This window comes from Neomonachus schauinslandi, chromosome 3 (assembly GCF_002201575.2).
Source record: "Neomonachus schauinslandi chromosome 3, ASM220157v2, whole genome shotgun sequence".
NCBI lineage: Eukaryota > Metazoa > Chordata > Mammalia > Carnivora > Phocidae > Neomonachus > Neomonachus schauinslandi.
The window spans coordinates 68,063,513-68,079,676 of record NC_058405.1 but is presented as its reverse complement, the minus strand read 5'-3'; the positions used below and the strand labels follow the sequence as shown (position 1 = coordinate 68,079,676).

The window sequence follows — 16,164 nt, the reverse complement described above, 5'->3', positions numbered from 1 at the left end:
CCCAGGCTCCTCAGGAGCAAATTCCTGCTTCTTATTTAAGGTCACTGTTTGATTGTGTTTTTACCTACTACTCCTTTTGGGTGGGGTTTAAAACAAGAGAATACCTGAACCCCCGGACATTTTATGCAATTTATGAAAAATCTTCAAAGTAGCAACCCTGTGGCATTTTTCAAGGAGTGTATGATCCAAAAAAAAAAAAAAAAAAAAGTCAAGAACTTCTGATCTACTACTACAAAACATTCAGGAGGCAATCATGTTAAGGACAAAAAAAAGGAAACCAATACACAGATACTTAATCTTTGTATGGTCAAGAATTAATGGTTACTTGTGTACCTCTAAGTAAGTAATAAGCACATTCAAATTACCTTTTAACCAGCAGCTAAATGAAAACAATTATTTTTTCTACCAGGTCCCTTCTCTTGCCAGTTTCTTTGTACTGGTTAATCCTGATGGAAAGACAATGCCTAACAGAATCATTTTAGACAATGGAGTAATTACTACCTTGAATATTTTTTTTGTTACAGAAGAAAGTGTCTCTTTATTTTGGCTCTCCTATTTTTCTTTCAGTAATGAGCCTAAGTAATGTTTAACCAACTAGAAGCTTGCTGGCTTTCAGAGGCAGCCATTGAGAAAGGACTGATCTGAAATGAGAGAAGAGGGAACCATTAGACTAAAAATAAAATGAATTCCAAGCTTTGACTCTCTCCAGGGTTCTCTAGAGTGTCATAACTTATGGTTAATGAGGGTCCCCAGGGGGAAGGTCATAAGTCAATGTCACTCTCCTGTTCAGTGCAAGCCATTGAGCTAAATGTGTCGGTATATTTTGCCCTTGACCACATGGACCTGGAATAAACCAAGGCATAAAATAACCTGACTTGCCCCTGAAGGAAGAGAAGCTTCTGCTAAAATGAGACTAAGCCATGTGGTAAGGTCTAAACATTCCTTTGACCCCAGGATTTTTAGCAGAATTTCTCGGAATGGCATGCCACAGTTTGTTAATCTCTAAATGGAGGAAATCCTTCCTAATCTCTAAATGGAGGAAAATTTATACATCTCCTCCATGAATCTTAGAAGAAATGGCCAGTGCTTCTGGGAATGCACTTGGTGCTGCTATTTTAATGTTACTAATATGTGGATCGGGACTTACTGTATAGAATCACACCATTTATGGGCTGGACATGATCTTAGATATTATATTAGTGTAGGAGTTACTGTACTGAGCTAGAAAGAAGATCCTTGGAAATATTAATAGAGTATTGTGGTTAAGAGCAAGGCATCTGTATCCAGGTTGCTTGGATTTCCATCACTTCACTTCTCTACCTCAGTGACCTCATACACAGAACACGGATAATTAAAGTACGAGATTCACAGGATGTTGTGAAGCCTAAAGTGCCTAGAGTATCTGTTAAACTAAGTGCTAGGTAAAGTTTGCTTATATTATCAAAGAATTTCACATAATATTAGTTATATGGTTTAAAATTTGTATGAACCACAAAAGAACCTTTGTATGTTTGAAAAAATGGTAAATCATATATATGGGAAACATTATCTATTCAGTTTACACAGTGTTGAGTGAACATTCCTGAACCAGTTGCAACTGCTAGAAAAATATTCTCTCTCCTATAGCCTTTGTCCCAGAATTTGGGAACTAAGATTCATCTATCCATTCAGCATCTATTGAGCACCTACTATGTGTCAGCCACTGCTCTAAGTATTGGAAATACAGCACTGAACAAAAGAGTCAAAAGTACCTGCCCTCATGAAGATTATAGTCTGATGTAAGGAGTAAATTTTTTGGTCTATTTTTTTCATTTGAGGTTCAGAGATTCCAAAGTGCATGTCAGGTTATTTTATGCCTTGGTTTACTCCAGGTCCCCATGGTCAAGGGCAAAATATACCGACACATTTAGCTCAATGGCTTGCACTGAACCAGGAGAGTGACATTGACTTATGACCTTCCCCCTGGGGACCCTCATTAACCATAAGTTGTCTAAAGTCACACAGCTAGTCCTAGATCTTGTGATCCCTTATCACATCAGACTTTTAAAAGAAAAAACCTTGCTTACCATGCAGCTTTAAAAATGTTCAGAAGATGTATTTGCTTGTCAAACTAGCTAATACAGAAACAGAGCAGCCACATACATACACCAGCTGTTTCACATCTAAGTCACGTGACTTTCCAGCTCCTTGGGGCCACCACACGTCCCCCTCTGCCTCTCTTGTCATGTTCACCACACCATGCCATTTCTGTGACCTCCACTTAAGAAACTTCTGAAAGCTAAAGTGATGAGTGAGGACAACAGTGATGATAAAGAAAGGAGGATTTTCACTATGGAAATATTAAAGGAGAGACAACTTCGTCTTGAGAATTTCAAGCTTCATACTCCATATTAGGTATGCTTCCACACCTGTTGAGATAAAATTCTTCTATGGTTTTTATCTCTTTTCCAGACTTTCCAGGTTGTACCTTAACATGTTCAGAAATACCTACCTTGCCCTCTCAGAACTTATGGAATCAACTTAATTTAAATTCATTTTCATTTTCTTGTTTATATAGATATATATAGGAAACTGGATAAATAGGCAGTTAAACATGTAGTTTTAGGGGTGTATGTGTGTGTGTGTATGTGCCCATTTATCTTCCCAACTGTTGCATTTCTTCATTTCTAAGACATCATTCTCTGAGACAGATCATGAGATTTTGTATGAAGAAAGAAAAATATCACTCAAACTATCACTTGCCATCAACTGTAAAATTCATCCCGATTTCAGAGATGCAAAAATGTGAAAAGAGCTTGGTAACTCTTCATTGGTAAAAAAGTTCTTCATATAATCTGTTACAAAATTATCCTTTTTAATGGATTCTGAATAATTGTTGCACTGAAACACTTTGGACTTAATTATTTCAAATATCCATCAAAAATGTCCCGAGGGGGGAAAAAGTACAATGCTAAAACGAAGTCTGTACAAACTAAAATATTTACAGATGAAATGATGATGTCTTAGATTCACATCACAAAAATATCTGAGGTGGGCACCGTGGGATTGTACAGATAAAACAAGATTGGCTATGGGTTAATAATTGTTCAAGTTGGATTGCAAGGTACAGGAGGGCTTAGTGTACTATTCTCTTAAAATTTCAGAAAAAAAAATTTCTGTCTATAACGTGTTAGTAATAGAACCTCCCATGAATAGGATTGGGTCTTCTTATGTGAAAGAGGTTCGTTTTATGCTCATGGTGGTATGTTCCAGATGGAGACTGTAAAAAATATTCCTGGGACTGTGAGTGATGAGGTGAGTGGAAGGTATGGTCATTGCTAGTCCTTCATCTTCTTTCTGAATACCTTATTTTGTTGAAGCTATCTGGGTCTTACCTTTTATTACAGTGAGAGTTGGCTAGTCTTTGTAATTGCTTCTAGCCCCAAAAGCCACCGTGCTACTTTACATCAGTATTTGGTCATCCTCAAAGGATATACAAGGTTGGTATCGAGGATAATTAAAAGCAGCAACAATAGCAATTTAAAATTTAATTGAATGTTCCAGTCACTATGCTAAGTGGCTTACTATGCATGAGTTTATTTCTCATGACAACCCTAACTTGTTAATACTATTATGATTTTATTTTTACCCATGAGGAAACAGACTGAGAAAACTTAAGTGCATTTCCCAAAGCTGGCAAGTGACGGGGCCTGGATCTAACCCTAAGCATGTACTTGAAACCATACTAGGTATTGCCTTCCTTCCCGTAATACTGGATTAAGAGTAATGGAAATCACAGCCTGCTGAGAATCACTTGCAGACAACAACTAAAGACAGGCTCAAGCCAATAATCAGCAGATGCAGATGCGTGAAAAAGAGCACAGACTCAGGAAAGCAACTCTTGTAGAAACAAATCAAAAGGAATGCAGAAACCTCTCCCAAGTAAATAAACATAGTCCCAGCAGTGGGACAGGCAGAAGAGACCAGCTCATGGATGGTTTCCATTTTCTCCTGAGTCTTTAAATCATTTCAGAGTGCACTCATACTTCATCAAACCTCTCATGCCTGGGTTTAGCTAGTCTGTTTACACATCATCTCCTGGACCTCACACGGTCCTTTTAGACTTCCTCAGCTTGTTCCACTTCATCCAGAATCTTAATGCTCATTAACTATCACGATATGAAGAGAATTTTCTTTTATGACTCTGTCCCTGTGGGGCCCTAACTGTCCAACCACTCTTTGTTACAAAATCTAATCATTATTCTCAATCTTGTAGAAGATCTCAAAGATCTCTCCTGCCCAGCTAGGTTAAGTACTACCCTCCTCTCCATATTCACCCACAGGTGCCTCAGTAACATTGAAATAAATAGATCTTTTGGAGTGGAAAGTCTTGAGGTCATCATCTGGATTGGCCCATCATTTGGACTTCAGGGTTTGAGGGTAGTTCAAGGATGGCACGTGTATTCAGAAGCAATGGAAGTCACACCGGGGATGGGACAATGATGAGAAGCTTGTACTAGAGGTAGCACAGGGTTTGGTATAGCATTTTACATTTGCATCCTCCCCTATGCTTCTAACAATGTCACCAAAAATCACATCACCTTCTTTGTCTACACCATATGGAATTTACCATCAACCAAAATCCTAAAGCCTTATTTTACAAGTACAGGTTCTTCCAATGTTTACTTGAGCATCTACATTTATGTCAAAGTAAATAATCTTACACTTACCACTGTTAAATAGTCTAGGTAAATTTAGATCATTATTCTAACCTGTTAAGATCTGTTTGGATTTCGATGATGTCAACACACTAATGTATTAATTCCTTTTGGCTTTATATCCAGAAATCTATTTAACATACATTTATCCAAGACACTGACAAAAGTATTTATTAGGATAGGACTAAGAACAGAGTTTTTTATAAGCCATCAGACACTCCCCCACCAGTTGCTAAGAAGCACCCTCTAAGTATGTTCATTCAACTAGTTATTAATCTGCTTAATTGCATTAATTCAGCTCATATTTCTTAATCTTGTCTCCAATTATATCATGAAGAAATTACACAATGCCCCACTGAGGTTCATGAACATTTTGTCTGTTGCATTTCCTTGAACTATTGTTTCCTTCTAATATGGCCAGATTTAATTTGGCTAAAAGCAATTTGACAAAAAGCAATTTGGTCAAGAAGACAATTTTCTTAAAACAATGATCTAGATAAAGAAGAATAATGCCAATCAGTGTGGTTTCAAAGTTGGTCATTTTTGTGTACTATTGGATAGAGTTGTGACCCATTTTGTACTTTATGTATTTTGTCAATATTATGGTTTTTCTCAATAGTTTGATTTTTAAAATTTCTAATTCATTTCCAGCCAGTTGTTCCTATCAAGCATTGCTATTATAATGCAGACTAACTGAAACAATGTAACTGTTCAGCAATTAATTAGAAGAATGCAAATGCCCAACAACTGGTGGATTGTTTTTTAAAAATATGCTAAGTTCCAAATACCATATGGTAGGTAAAATATCACATGTAGTCATAGGAAATACATATGGAAGGCCGTCATACACTAATGTGGAATCATCGATTGACGCTATTAAGTGGGATTATCTTTAAAAATGTGTTCTAGTTTGTATTATAATTTTCCATAATAAGCATGTGTTGCTTAAAAAGTCTAAAATAATACATAAATCACAACTGTAGTCAATTGTTCAATCACTCTATTCGTTTCAAGTATTTAGCTCCTTTTGTTGGATTCTTGTTCCCTAAGCAATCCTTAATTGTTTAAACACAGTGTAAACAGAACAATTGTTTGAAGATGAATTCTGGAAACTGTAAAAGAGTGTTTAAAGATATTTATAGTGCTGTAAAGCTGTCCCATGCTTCATCACTCATACTTTAACGCATAATGATGGAAGATATTCATTTTTAACTACTCTGTTGTGTTGACTAATTTGCTTTTGACCAAATTACTTTTGGCTAAATACATACTACCATCGACCAAGCCAGTAATACATTAGAGAAAAAAAACATGCGACTATCCCATTGATTTCCTTTTAAGTGAATCTATCCTGGATTCTAGGGATCCACTGGCATCTCCTTTGGATACTCTGCAAACCATTCCTTTAATAACCCATTTTTTAGAATCTTGCCAGCTTGGGAAAGTTTAGCAGTATGTATAAGTTCCTTTTGAAGCTGTCTGAAGACACCAATGGGGAATAACCTCTTACTTGAAAATAAATGTTGAAGGTGCCTGGGTGGCTCAGTTGGTTAAGTGACTGCCTTTGGCTCAGGTCATGATCCTGGAGTCCTGAGATCGAGTCCCGCATCGGGCTCCCTGCTCGGCAGGGAGTCTGCTTCTCCCTCTGACCCTCCCCACTCTCATGCTCTCTCTCTATCTCATTCTCTCTCTCAAATAAATAAATAAAATCTTTAAAAAAAAAAAAAAAGAAATGTTGATAAACTCAGCGAGGAGGCTATCCAAGCACTCTGTTCCAAGTACTTTATACTGACCTGTTCCAAGGAAATTGCTCAATTTCTCCACCCTCCCATGTCTCTACAGTAGGAATTCAAGAATATCACATACATTTAATTTCTCCCACCCACAGTTTTCCCATGCTATTTTCCCTTGACCCACCTGCCTGTTATTACTATTATTTTAAAAATCAGTGTGACTCCAGGGGCCACAATTGCTGCTTGGCCCTGCTCTTCCCTCCTGGTCTATACTTTTGGCTGTTTGAGAGGGAAGGTGTATAGGAGTCACCAAAAGCTCCTGTGAGTTGCCAGCGAACCCTTCTTAATCCTTCTAAGTGTGGCTTCCAGGCAAATAGGTGATAGGTTGTACTTTATATGATTTTGCATAATGTACCATATTACATAAAACAAAATATTTAAATTATTTTCCATCTTCTCTGTAAAAGGATCCAGTCAGGATCATTAACTTTTAAGTTGTTGCGTTAGCCTTCCTAGGGTTTGTTTAAAATAAAATAAAATAAAATAAAAAAATTACATCTCTTTTTGTGTACCATTGGATAGAGCAAGTCTATTTGTTCAATAGACTTGCACGCCCGTGGAATCTCAGTGAAAGCCTGTAGAATGACTAAAGGAACTTGCTTCAGATGGGATGTGAAATCATCGCAGCTAGTTTCCTATTCCTTCAGGCTTTCATTTATTCAGTAAAAAACGAAAAGTAAGAATAACAAAAATAAAGGAAACTATTAGCTCTAGAGACAAATGAGACATTCTTTATATGTGAGTTCTAGAATGGCGGTGATTTCATCAGGGTTTGGCTGTTACAGTGACAGAGAATTCTTATTCCTAGTGCCTATAATTCTGGTGCTTTTGTCTACCTTTTGGGAACTGCCCTGTAAGCATTCCTATCAGAGTCTGAGCATAACTATGGGGAAATGACCCAGGGCTGTCAAAGATGAAAAACACAAGAACCTGAGTGAATCTTTCAATGGAGAAATGTCATCTTTGATAAAAGAAAGAGAGAAATCTTGAAAAAAAAATTTTTTTTCTGGTCTCTGATTAGGTTATTTTTTCCTGAACTGCCAAAGGCAATATATTTTACCTCTGTTTCCACCATTTTCTTCCCCCACCTCCTTTTTTGTTCTTTTAATTTTTTTAGAACAAGAAAAAGAATTACGAAGAATGGCTGTGATGTAGTGACTGGTTAATGAAGCTAACACACTGCCTAAATATTTATTCTCACGTACGGGGTATTTGGATTGCAAATGTGTAGAAATGTTGTCAAGTTAAAAATAACTCTGTGAGGCAACGGCACACTGGAATGCTAGTCCAAGCCCACTGCTTATCCCTCTGAGACTAGCATCCTGGGTGTCCTGGCTGCACAAAGTAAACAACCTCAGCCTCATTTCCTTAGGAATCTTCACCTTTTTTGCTTGAACTTTTTTAAAAATGTGTGCTGAGACTAGCAAGAAACAGAGCAACAAGAGGAGGAGAAAAGTCCTCAGATAGCCCCTCTTGGTTCCAGAGACCCCCACATTGCATGCCTGGTGGGGAAATTTTCTTCCCTCCAGACCAAAGGTAGCTTCAACATTCTGATCCTTGGAGTGAATGAGTACCTCGCCTAAACTGTGTGCAGCTAATCAGTAATGTGGTTCAAAGGGTAGGCTCCTGGAAATACCTGGAGCCAGGTGAGGCAGCTTAGTCCTGGAAGGGAGAAAGCCTGGAGGAGGGGAGATGGCATCTAGGCCAGCCCCCCCATCGCCCCGCCCCCGCTCCTTCAGACTTCAGGTGGGGTGCCCTAGCCCCTCTGGGCCTCACCTCAGCCTGTTGCATCAGGAGGCAATCTGTATCACAGGACTGTGCCTTGGGGGCTGATAGATCAATGTAAACCACTATCCAGAATGAGAAAGACAATAATGAGCAAGAATCTGAATGCTTTGTGTGGATGCTCATTGGTGCTGTCCCTGAGGAGGGCACAGGAAGGGGCTTAGGGACCTCAGGGGAAGTTTAAGATGCCCACAGTATCTTAGTCCCCAGGGAAGAGATAAAGGCAAGTAGGAAAGTAGGAGAAACATCTGGACAAAGATTTAAAAGAAAAGAAACGGTGTAAATATAGTGGAGGTCTTTTCCTGAATGGTCTCCAGAACACAGAAAGAAGGTTTAGCATCATTTCTCCCTACAACAGAGAAATATTTTACAGTGACACCCTCTTAGATATAAATTATTTACAGAGCTAAAAGCAAGGCCTTGGGGTCTGATCAAAATTGAACCAAAACACTAAAAGTTCCTGTAAATTTCTCCAAAAAGATTGGGTTTCATTAACATTAGACACATAACTGCATTATATACTGTTGAACTTGTTCTGCATCATTTTCTGTCTGACAAACCACTGGCTCTTAGTCTGCACACTGTAATAACTTCCAGCTTCCCAACTTAATTTGCCACAATCACAGGGAACTGGTCTACACACAGCAACACCTGACCGCAGCAGATTTTCCAGGTCTTGCAGAGCAGTGCTAACAAAATTGTGGCAACAAGGGTTGCCCTAACCCCCTCTAACTCCTTCCCGTGCCTTAGCAAGCACCCAGACACACTTGTGATAAAGACCCACAGACCTGGACTGATATTTGGTTACAATTCCACAGGGCTTTTCTCTCTACAGAATTAATCCTGCACACACATCCATTTTCAAGTGGCAAAGATAATTCGATCCCGTTTTAAAGGACACTGATTACTCTGAAACCAGAGAGAAAACCCAGCCCATCCTGGACACTTCCACACAAGTTGAAAAATACAACAAATCGACGTGACTATTTCATTATGGAAGAATTTTTTCTTTTTTTAAGCAATGGCTCTTTTTTTTTTTTTTGTCTTTTTAAACCAAAGCTGTGTGCATGTTTCACAGTGAGCTGTTATTCTTAAAGGCAGCAGGAAAGGCAGCATATTAAAGTTTCACATTAAACAACAAAGAGTTTCAAGGAACGTCCTCAAATTACATTCACAGTTTCAAAGTTCAAGAATTGTGGCAGAGCGCTGCTTACCTTACAGTCCCAGGTCCCAAGAGGTCTTTGAGTCTAAAGCAGTACATCAAATGTGCAGGATTTATTTTCTCGCATAAAAGTCTCATCTGTCATAGCACCCAGCTCACCGGGAGGAACAAACCTCCTCTTCCTGAACACCAGTGAGGGAACCAGAAGAGTTCATGTGGGAAGTGGCTTCCCTGGGAGCCTGTCACAGTCTGCACATGCTCTCTGTGATGGAGGTGCCAAATCAACCTTGGCGCGAGGCTCACAAAGCACCTCATTGTGAGGTCCTGGCCAAGTCTTGGGGGAAGGAAAAGGTTATAAAAAATGGGCTCTAGCCAATCTGTAGTTTCCATGCTTTTGTTGGGATGGGCCTCTCATTCATTAAAAATAGAATTATTTTTCTGTTAGCTTCCCAGGGAACAAGTAAGACTTGTAACAACTCACCAATATGTTGAGATAAGAGGAAAAGCTTCTCTCTCAGAACTCTACTCTGCTCCTGGCTGGTGTGAAGGAGGGCTCTGTAGTTAAAGCTCCATCTCACCTCTTAGAAAAGCATCTACTCCTTAAGAACTGACAGGATGTTTTATCGGAAGGAAGTTCACAATTATGAGTGTACAATAATGTGTGCTAACCAGGCCCCAAATGAAAATCTACTGCATCTGTGTCATAAAATCCATCTGTGACATTGACATAATCTCTCAAGTGGGCTTTTCCACATCAAGCTAGCTAGAAGTCATTGTGAAGAGCAAGTACGTGTCCCCTCGTGGGACACAGATGTACAAGGACCAGAAAAACACTTGCTTTTACTTTCACATCCACCTGCTCCAGTGTGCCACAGAAAAGAAAAGAGGTATTGGGCGGGAAAAAAAAAAATACGTCAAAATAATCAAACCTCTTCAAAATCCATAGGGTAAAACGTGATTACTCTTGGCTTAGAGTTTGATGTCATTTGGCCTTTCTGCAGCCCTTATTAGGACTCCATCCTGAGCAGTCAATGGTGAGCAGCTGCTTCTGGGCACAAATAAGAGAGAAAGACAACACCTTGAAGTAGACAGTGGGGCAAAGAGACCCATGTTCAAGTTCTGGATCTGGTTATACAACGAGCTCTAAGCCTAGGAAAATCTTGAGGTCTCTCTGGATCTCAGTTTCGTTTTCTGTCAAATGAAGGAGTTGGACTATTAGTTCAGGAATGGAAAAATAAATGCAAAGACTCAAAGTGCAGTTCACTGGGTGGGCTAAGGTGAGGTGGAAAACACAAGTCTCTATTTTGGAAGTAGCTATTATTCCACAATAACTATTCCTAATTTGTTATGGGATGAATTATGTCAAATCTTCTGACTTTTAAAAAGAAGCTAGAAGTTCAAATTTTTATGTGAACTCTAAGTTTTGTAAACCTCCTTACTCAAAATGTTTAATGAATACCATGAATACCAAGCAAAATCTATCTGCTGATTAAATTTGCCCTGCAGGCTGCCAATTTGGGACTTACAGACTAGATGATCTTGAGTCTTATCCTGCAAGAAAATGAATAATCCAGGGAAACTGGCCTCTAGAGAAACTTTTCAGCATGTTTAGCAGTCAAGATAGGACTTAAAGAAGAGGCTGCCTGGTACTTCTGTGGTGAAATTGGGGATCCTCACCTCCCTACTTCATGATGGTGACCATGGCTGATGACCTTACATGGCCGATTTTTTTTGGATAGGGCTGGTGTAGCATTCATGAGATCATTAGCATTCTAAGAATCTGATGAGTGAAAAAAGACAGAACCCACACAGGGGAGAGATAAAAAATATTGTTCCAGTAATATAAAAAGCAACCAGATGCAATGCTACCAGTCTTATCTCAAGACTGAAATATTGAAAGTAAAAGCAAAAGGTCCAATAGGGCTTATGATAAGTAGCTATGTTTTGTTGAGGGAAAGAAAAGGTTTATTGACTTGCTCAATAAAAGAGAGATGTTGGGGTGCAGGGTTGGAGATGTGTATAAAACAAAGTTGACTAAATAATTCTGTCTTGGTCAATAGATAAAACTAAAGTCAGGAATACTCAGTCCTCAAGGTCTGACCGGTACAACCCTTCCTGAGCCACTGGATGAGCTCTGACTGGGTGTAGAATCCCTCTTTGTGGGTCAGGACTCATCCTTATTGAGAGAGAGGAGTGCTGACTCACCAGGGACCAAGGCCAGAGCCCTGCAAACATGCTCAATAAATATTTGCCCTGCCCGATGAACCCTGGCAAGGAGACTGTGGACCAAAGACATTTCAAAATGGGTAGGCAAAGCCTTTGATCTTTCAAGACTTGGCTGCAGTCTGAGTCATTTCATCCTAGGGAATTTCCCTTAGCCTCTCAGGTTGCCTTTATTATAAAGTATCCTTTATTTTACTCTTAGTTTAGTACTTAAATTGAATTTTGATTTTTTGTCTACTTGTCTTATTAAACTAATACTCTCTCACTCACTTTTTTATTTCTACAACCTAGCATATCCATGCTTGGCACAGGTAAGGAACTTAGTAAGTACTGGTTGAATGCATTAGTAAATAGAAAACTAATGACTAGGAGAAGTAACATGTACATTATAAATGTAGTGAAATTACAGTGATAAGGCAAGTCTTTGGAAGAAAATTTGGTTTAGATATGTATTTTTACGAGGATTATGTTTTCCCAAATGTATTGCTAATTTTTTTTCAATTTCATTCTATTAAGGATTTTTAGTTTGCATTTGTTCAAAATAATGTTCCTTATTACAGTAGTTACTGCCCTTTGCCATAATCCAAGCTTTCTAAACATTTATGTTTCCTACTACCATCTATGGGAATGTTTTGGTCAGTAATGAGTGTACAGCTGACAGTCACCATAAATTGGCCACCCTCAAACCTCATGTTGCTTTCACAAATGCAACAGAGGGAGTGAAGGTAATTCACTTCGCTCTGAGCAGTTTCATGGTAACCAATGACAGCAGCAACACATACTGCCACCAGGGCTCAAGAGACCAGGGAGTAGAATGCATGGAAATTACTCTTTTACCATAGCTTTGGTACTAACTGGAGAGAGCCTCCACTGTAAATTTCAAAATAAAATTAAAAATAGAAAATAAAACAAGATTTCAACTGAATTAAATTTGTTCTGACTAAAAGATTCTATGACTATTTGAGAAATTGATGAATACAAAGAAATAAAGGAATGAAGGAAAAGCAATGTAGGTTATTGTTATTCAAGACTGCATGGCTAACCACCCCCAGACATAGTAGCTTAAAACATCTATTTTATTATCTCTATGGTTCTGTAAATTGGGCGAATCTCCTTATCCATGTAATATTACCTAAGCTGCAATGACCTGGGGGCAGATCATTTGTTTTCTCTTGTCTTTTTTGATAATAGACAATCTAACAGGTGTGAGGTAATATTGTGATTTTGATTTGCATTTCCCTGATGATTAGTGATGTTGATTACCTCTTCCTGTACCTGTTTGCTATTTATATGTCTTCACTGTAGTAAGTCTATTCAGGTTCTTTGCTCATTTTTATTTCTTTATTTTTGCTATTGAGTGGCATGAACTCTTTGCATATATATTTTTTAAGATTTTATTTATTTATTTGACAGAGAGAGATGCAGTGAGAGAGGGAACACAAGCAGGGGGAGTGGGAGAGGGAGAAGCAGGCTTCCCGCGGAGCAGGGAGCCCGCTGTAGGGCTCGATCCCAGGACCCTGGGATCATGACATGAGCCGAAGGCAGATGCTTAATGACTGAGCCACCCAGGCGCCCCAAACTTTGTATATTTTGAATATTAACCCATTATCAGATACATTGTTTGCAAATATTCTCTTCCTCTCCATGATTACTTTTTAATTTTGTTTATAGTTTCCTTTGCTGTATAGAAATATTTTCAGTTGATGTAGTCCCACTTGTTTATTTTTGCTTTTGTTGCCTTTGCTTTTGCTGTCAAATCCAAAAACTTATTGCCAAATGCTGATGTTAAGGAGCTTACCTCTGATGTTTTCTCTAAGAGTTTTATGGTTTTAGTCTTACTTTCAAGTCTTTAATCCATCTTGAGTTGATTATTGTGTATGGTGTAGGATAGGTGTCTAGTTTTATTCTTTAGCATGGAGATGCAGGTGTCCCCTGTTTTTCAACAGTTCACATTATGCCACTTCACTTTTACAAAAGATCTACATTAGTACTTGTTTTCACTAAAAAAAAAAAAAAAAAAAAAATCCAAAGAGGATTTTTGCCTTTATGGAAAAAAGGTGAAAAGCAAAAGTCGTGTTCAGTATTTGTTTTGCAGCAAGCCCTTGTAGATGCAGCTCATAGCCTGAGCAGCGAGGGTGGCCCCGCCAAGCTCCTTCTCCAGAACTACACTCAGCATGTCAGCATCAAACGGCCATAGCTTTGATCTGTGTCTATCTATGAGCATCTGTGTTTTATCTTGACTTATTTTGTGCATCCATTAGCAAGATGTGTCCTAAGGTATCAGAAAAGCTTAAGAGAAGTTATTTTTGGGGTCTGGGAATACTTGAATTTTTTTCATATAAATTAATGGTAATTGCTTCTTTGACTTATGCCATTTAGCTTATGAAAAGGTCATAGGAATACTCTACTTCTGGATAACAGAAAACAGGATACAGTTTTCCTAGCACCACTTACTGAAGAGACTTTCCTTTCCCCATTGTATATAGTTAGTTCCTTTGTTAAAATTAATTGACCATATACACATGGGTTTATTTCTGGGCTTTCCATTCTGGTCTATTGATCTATGTGTTTGTGTTTATGCTAATACCATACTGTCTTAATTACTATAGCTTTATCATGTAGTTTGATCAAGAAATGTGATGCCTCCAGCTTTGTTCTTTCTCAAGATTGCTTTGGCTATTTGAGATCTTTTGTGGTCCTAAACAAATTTTGGAATTGTTTTTTCTATTTCCATGAAAAATGCCATTGGAATTTTGATAGAAATTGTATTAAATCTGTAAATTGCTTTGGGTAGTATGGACATTTTGATGATATTAATCTTTCTAATACATAAACATGGGATATCTTTTCATTTATTTTTGTCTCCTTTAATTTCTTTCACCAATGGTTTATAGTTTTCAGCATCCAGATCTTTTATCTCCCTGGTTAAATTTATTCCCAAGTATTTTATTCTTTTTGAAGCTATTGTAAATGGGATTATTTTCTTAATTTCTCTGATAGTCCATTGTTAGTGTATAGAAATGCAACTGACTTTTGCATATTGATTTTATATCCTACAACTTTACTGAATTTGTGTATTAATTCTAACAGGGTTTTTTGTTTTATTGTTGTTTTTGGTGGAGTCTTTAAGGTTTTCTATATATAAGATCATGTCATCTGCAAATTTTACTTCTCACTTTCCAATTTGGATGCCTTTCCATTTTTTTTTTTTCTTGCCTAATTGCTCTGGCTAGGACTTCTAGTACTATGTTGAACAAAATTGCTGAGAGTGTACATCTTTGTCTTGCTCCTGATCTTAGAAGAAAATCTTTCAGTTTTTCACTAGAGAGTACAATGTTAGCTGCAGGCTAGTCATGTATGGACTTTATTGTGTTGAAGTATGTCCATCTACAGTTGAGAGTTTTTATCAAAAAGATGTTGAATTTTGTCAAATAATTTTTATGTACCTATTGAGATTATCATATGATTTTTATCCTTCATTTTGTTAATGTGATGTATCATATTCATTATTTTGCATGTATTATACCATCCTTGCATCCCAGGGATAAATCCCATTTAATCATGGTGTATGATCCTTTTAATGTATTGTTGAGTTTGGTTTACTAATATTTTGTTGAGGATTTTTGCTTCTATGTTCATCAAGGATATTGGCCTCTAATTTTCTTTTCATATAGTGTCTTTATCTGGCTTTTGTATCACATAATGCTGGCCTTGTAAAATGAGTTTGGAAGTACTCCTTCCTCTCCTAATTTTTGGATGAGTTTAAGAAGAATTGGTATTAATTCTTTAAATTTTTGGCATAATTCACCATTGAAGACATCTGGTCCTAGGCTTCTGTTTGTTGAGAGAAGTTTTTGATTACTAATTCAATCTCTTATTCATTATTAGATTGTTCAGATTTTCTATTTCTTCATCATTTAGTCTTGGTAGGTTGTATGTTTCTAGGAATTTATTCATTTCTTATAGGTTATGTAATTTGTTACATATAGTATGTAATTGTTCATAGTAGTTTCTTATAATCTTTAGTACTTCTGAGTTATCGCTTTGATGTTTCCTCTTTCATTTCTGATTTTGTTTACTTAAGTCTTCTTTTTTCTAAGTTAATGTTAAATGGTTAGATAAGCTACACCATGGTATTGCTACATGGGCATCCATTTTGTTTGGCCAGGTGGACTGCAGGGGTCTTAAACTGACATTAGCCCCTAAAAAAGTGAGGCTGGGGCTATTTGTTTTGCCCTAGATAATAGTTCACAGAGTCACAAATAAAGGTGAGTTCCTGATATGACTCCCCCAATGGTCCTTGTGATACAGATCTCCTCCACCTCACAAGCCTTTCCCTTCACATGCCCCTAAAATATGCATTTATTACCTTGTTATTGTCCTTGTGATAAGCTCCCCCATAAAGCTTGCCAAAACCCCATTCTTTTTTATATGAATTGGCCTATCTGGCTTTAGATCAAGAATCCCAAAGCACTCCACCCTCGGACTCTCATAAAAGCATGTG

The 16,164-nt window shown here is 37.8% G+C and overlaps 1 long non-coding RNA gene across 1 annotated transcript in view; it reads right to left on the bottom strand.

The window, feature by feature from the left end:
- Positions 1–9,604, bottom strand: part of LOC110570296 — a 135,349-nt gene extending 125,745 nt beyond the window's left edge. The window contains exon 1 of the long non-coding RNA XR_002479715.1: positions 9,490–9,604. This is a non-coding gene — a long non-coding RNA (uncharacterized LOC110570296). The remainder of the gene's footprint in view (positions 1–9,489) is intronic.
- Between the last annotated feature and the right edge of the window lie 6,560 nt (positions 9,605–16,164).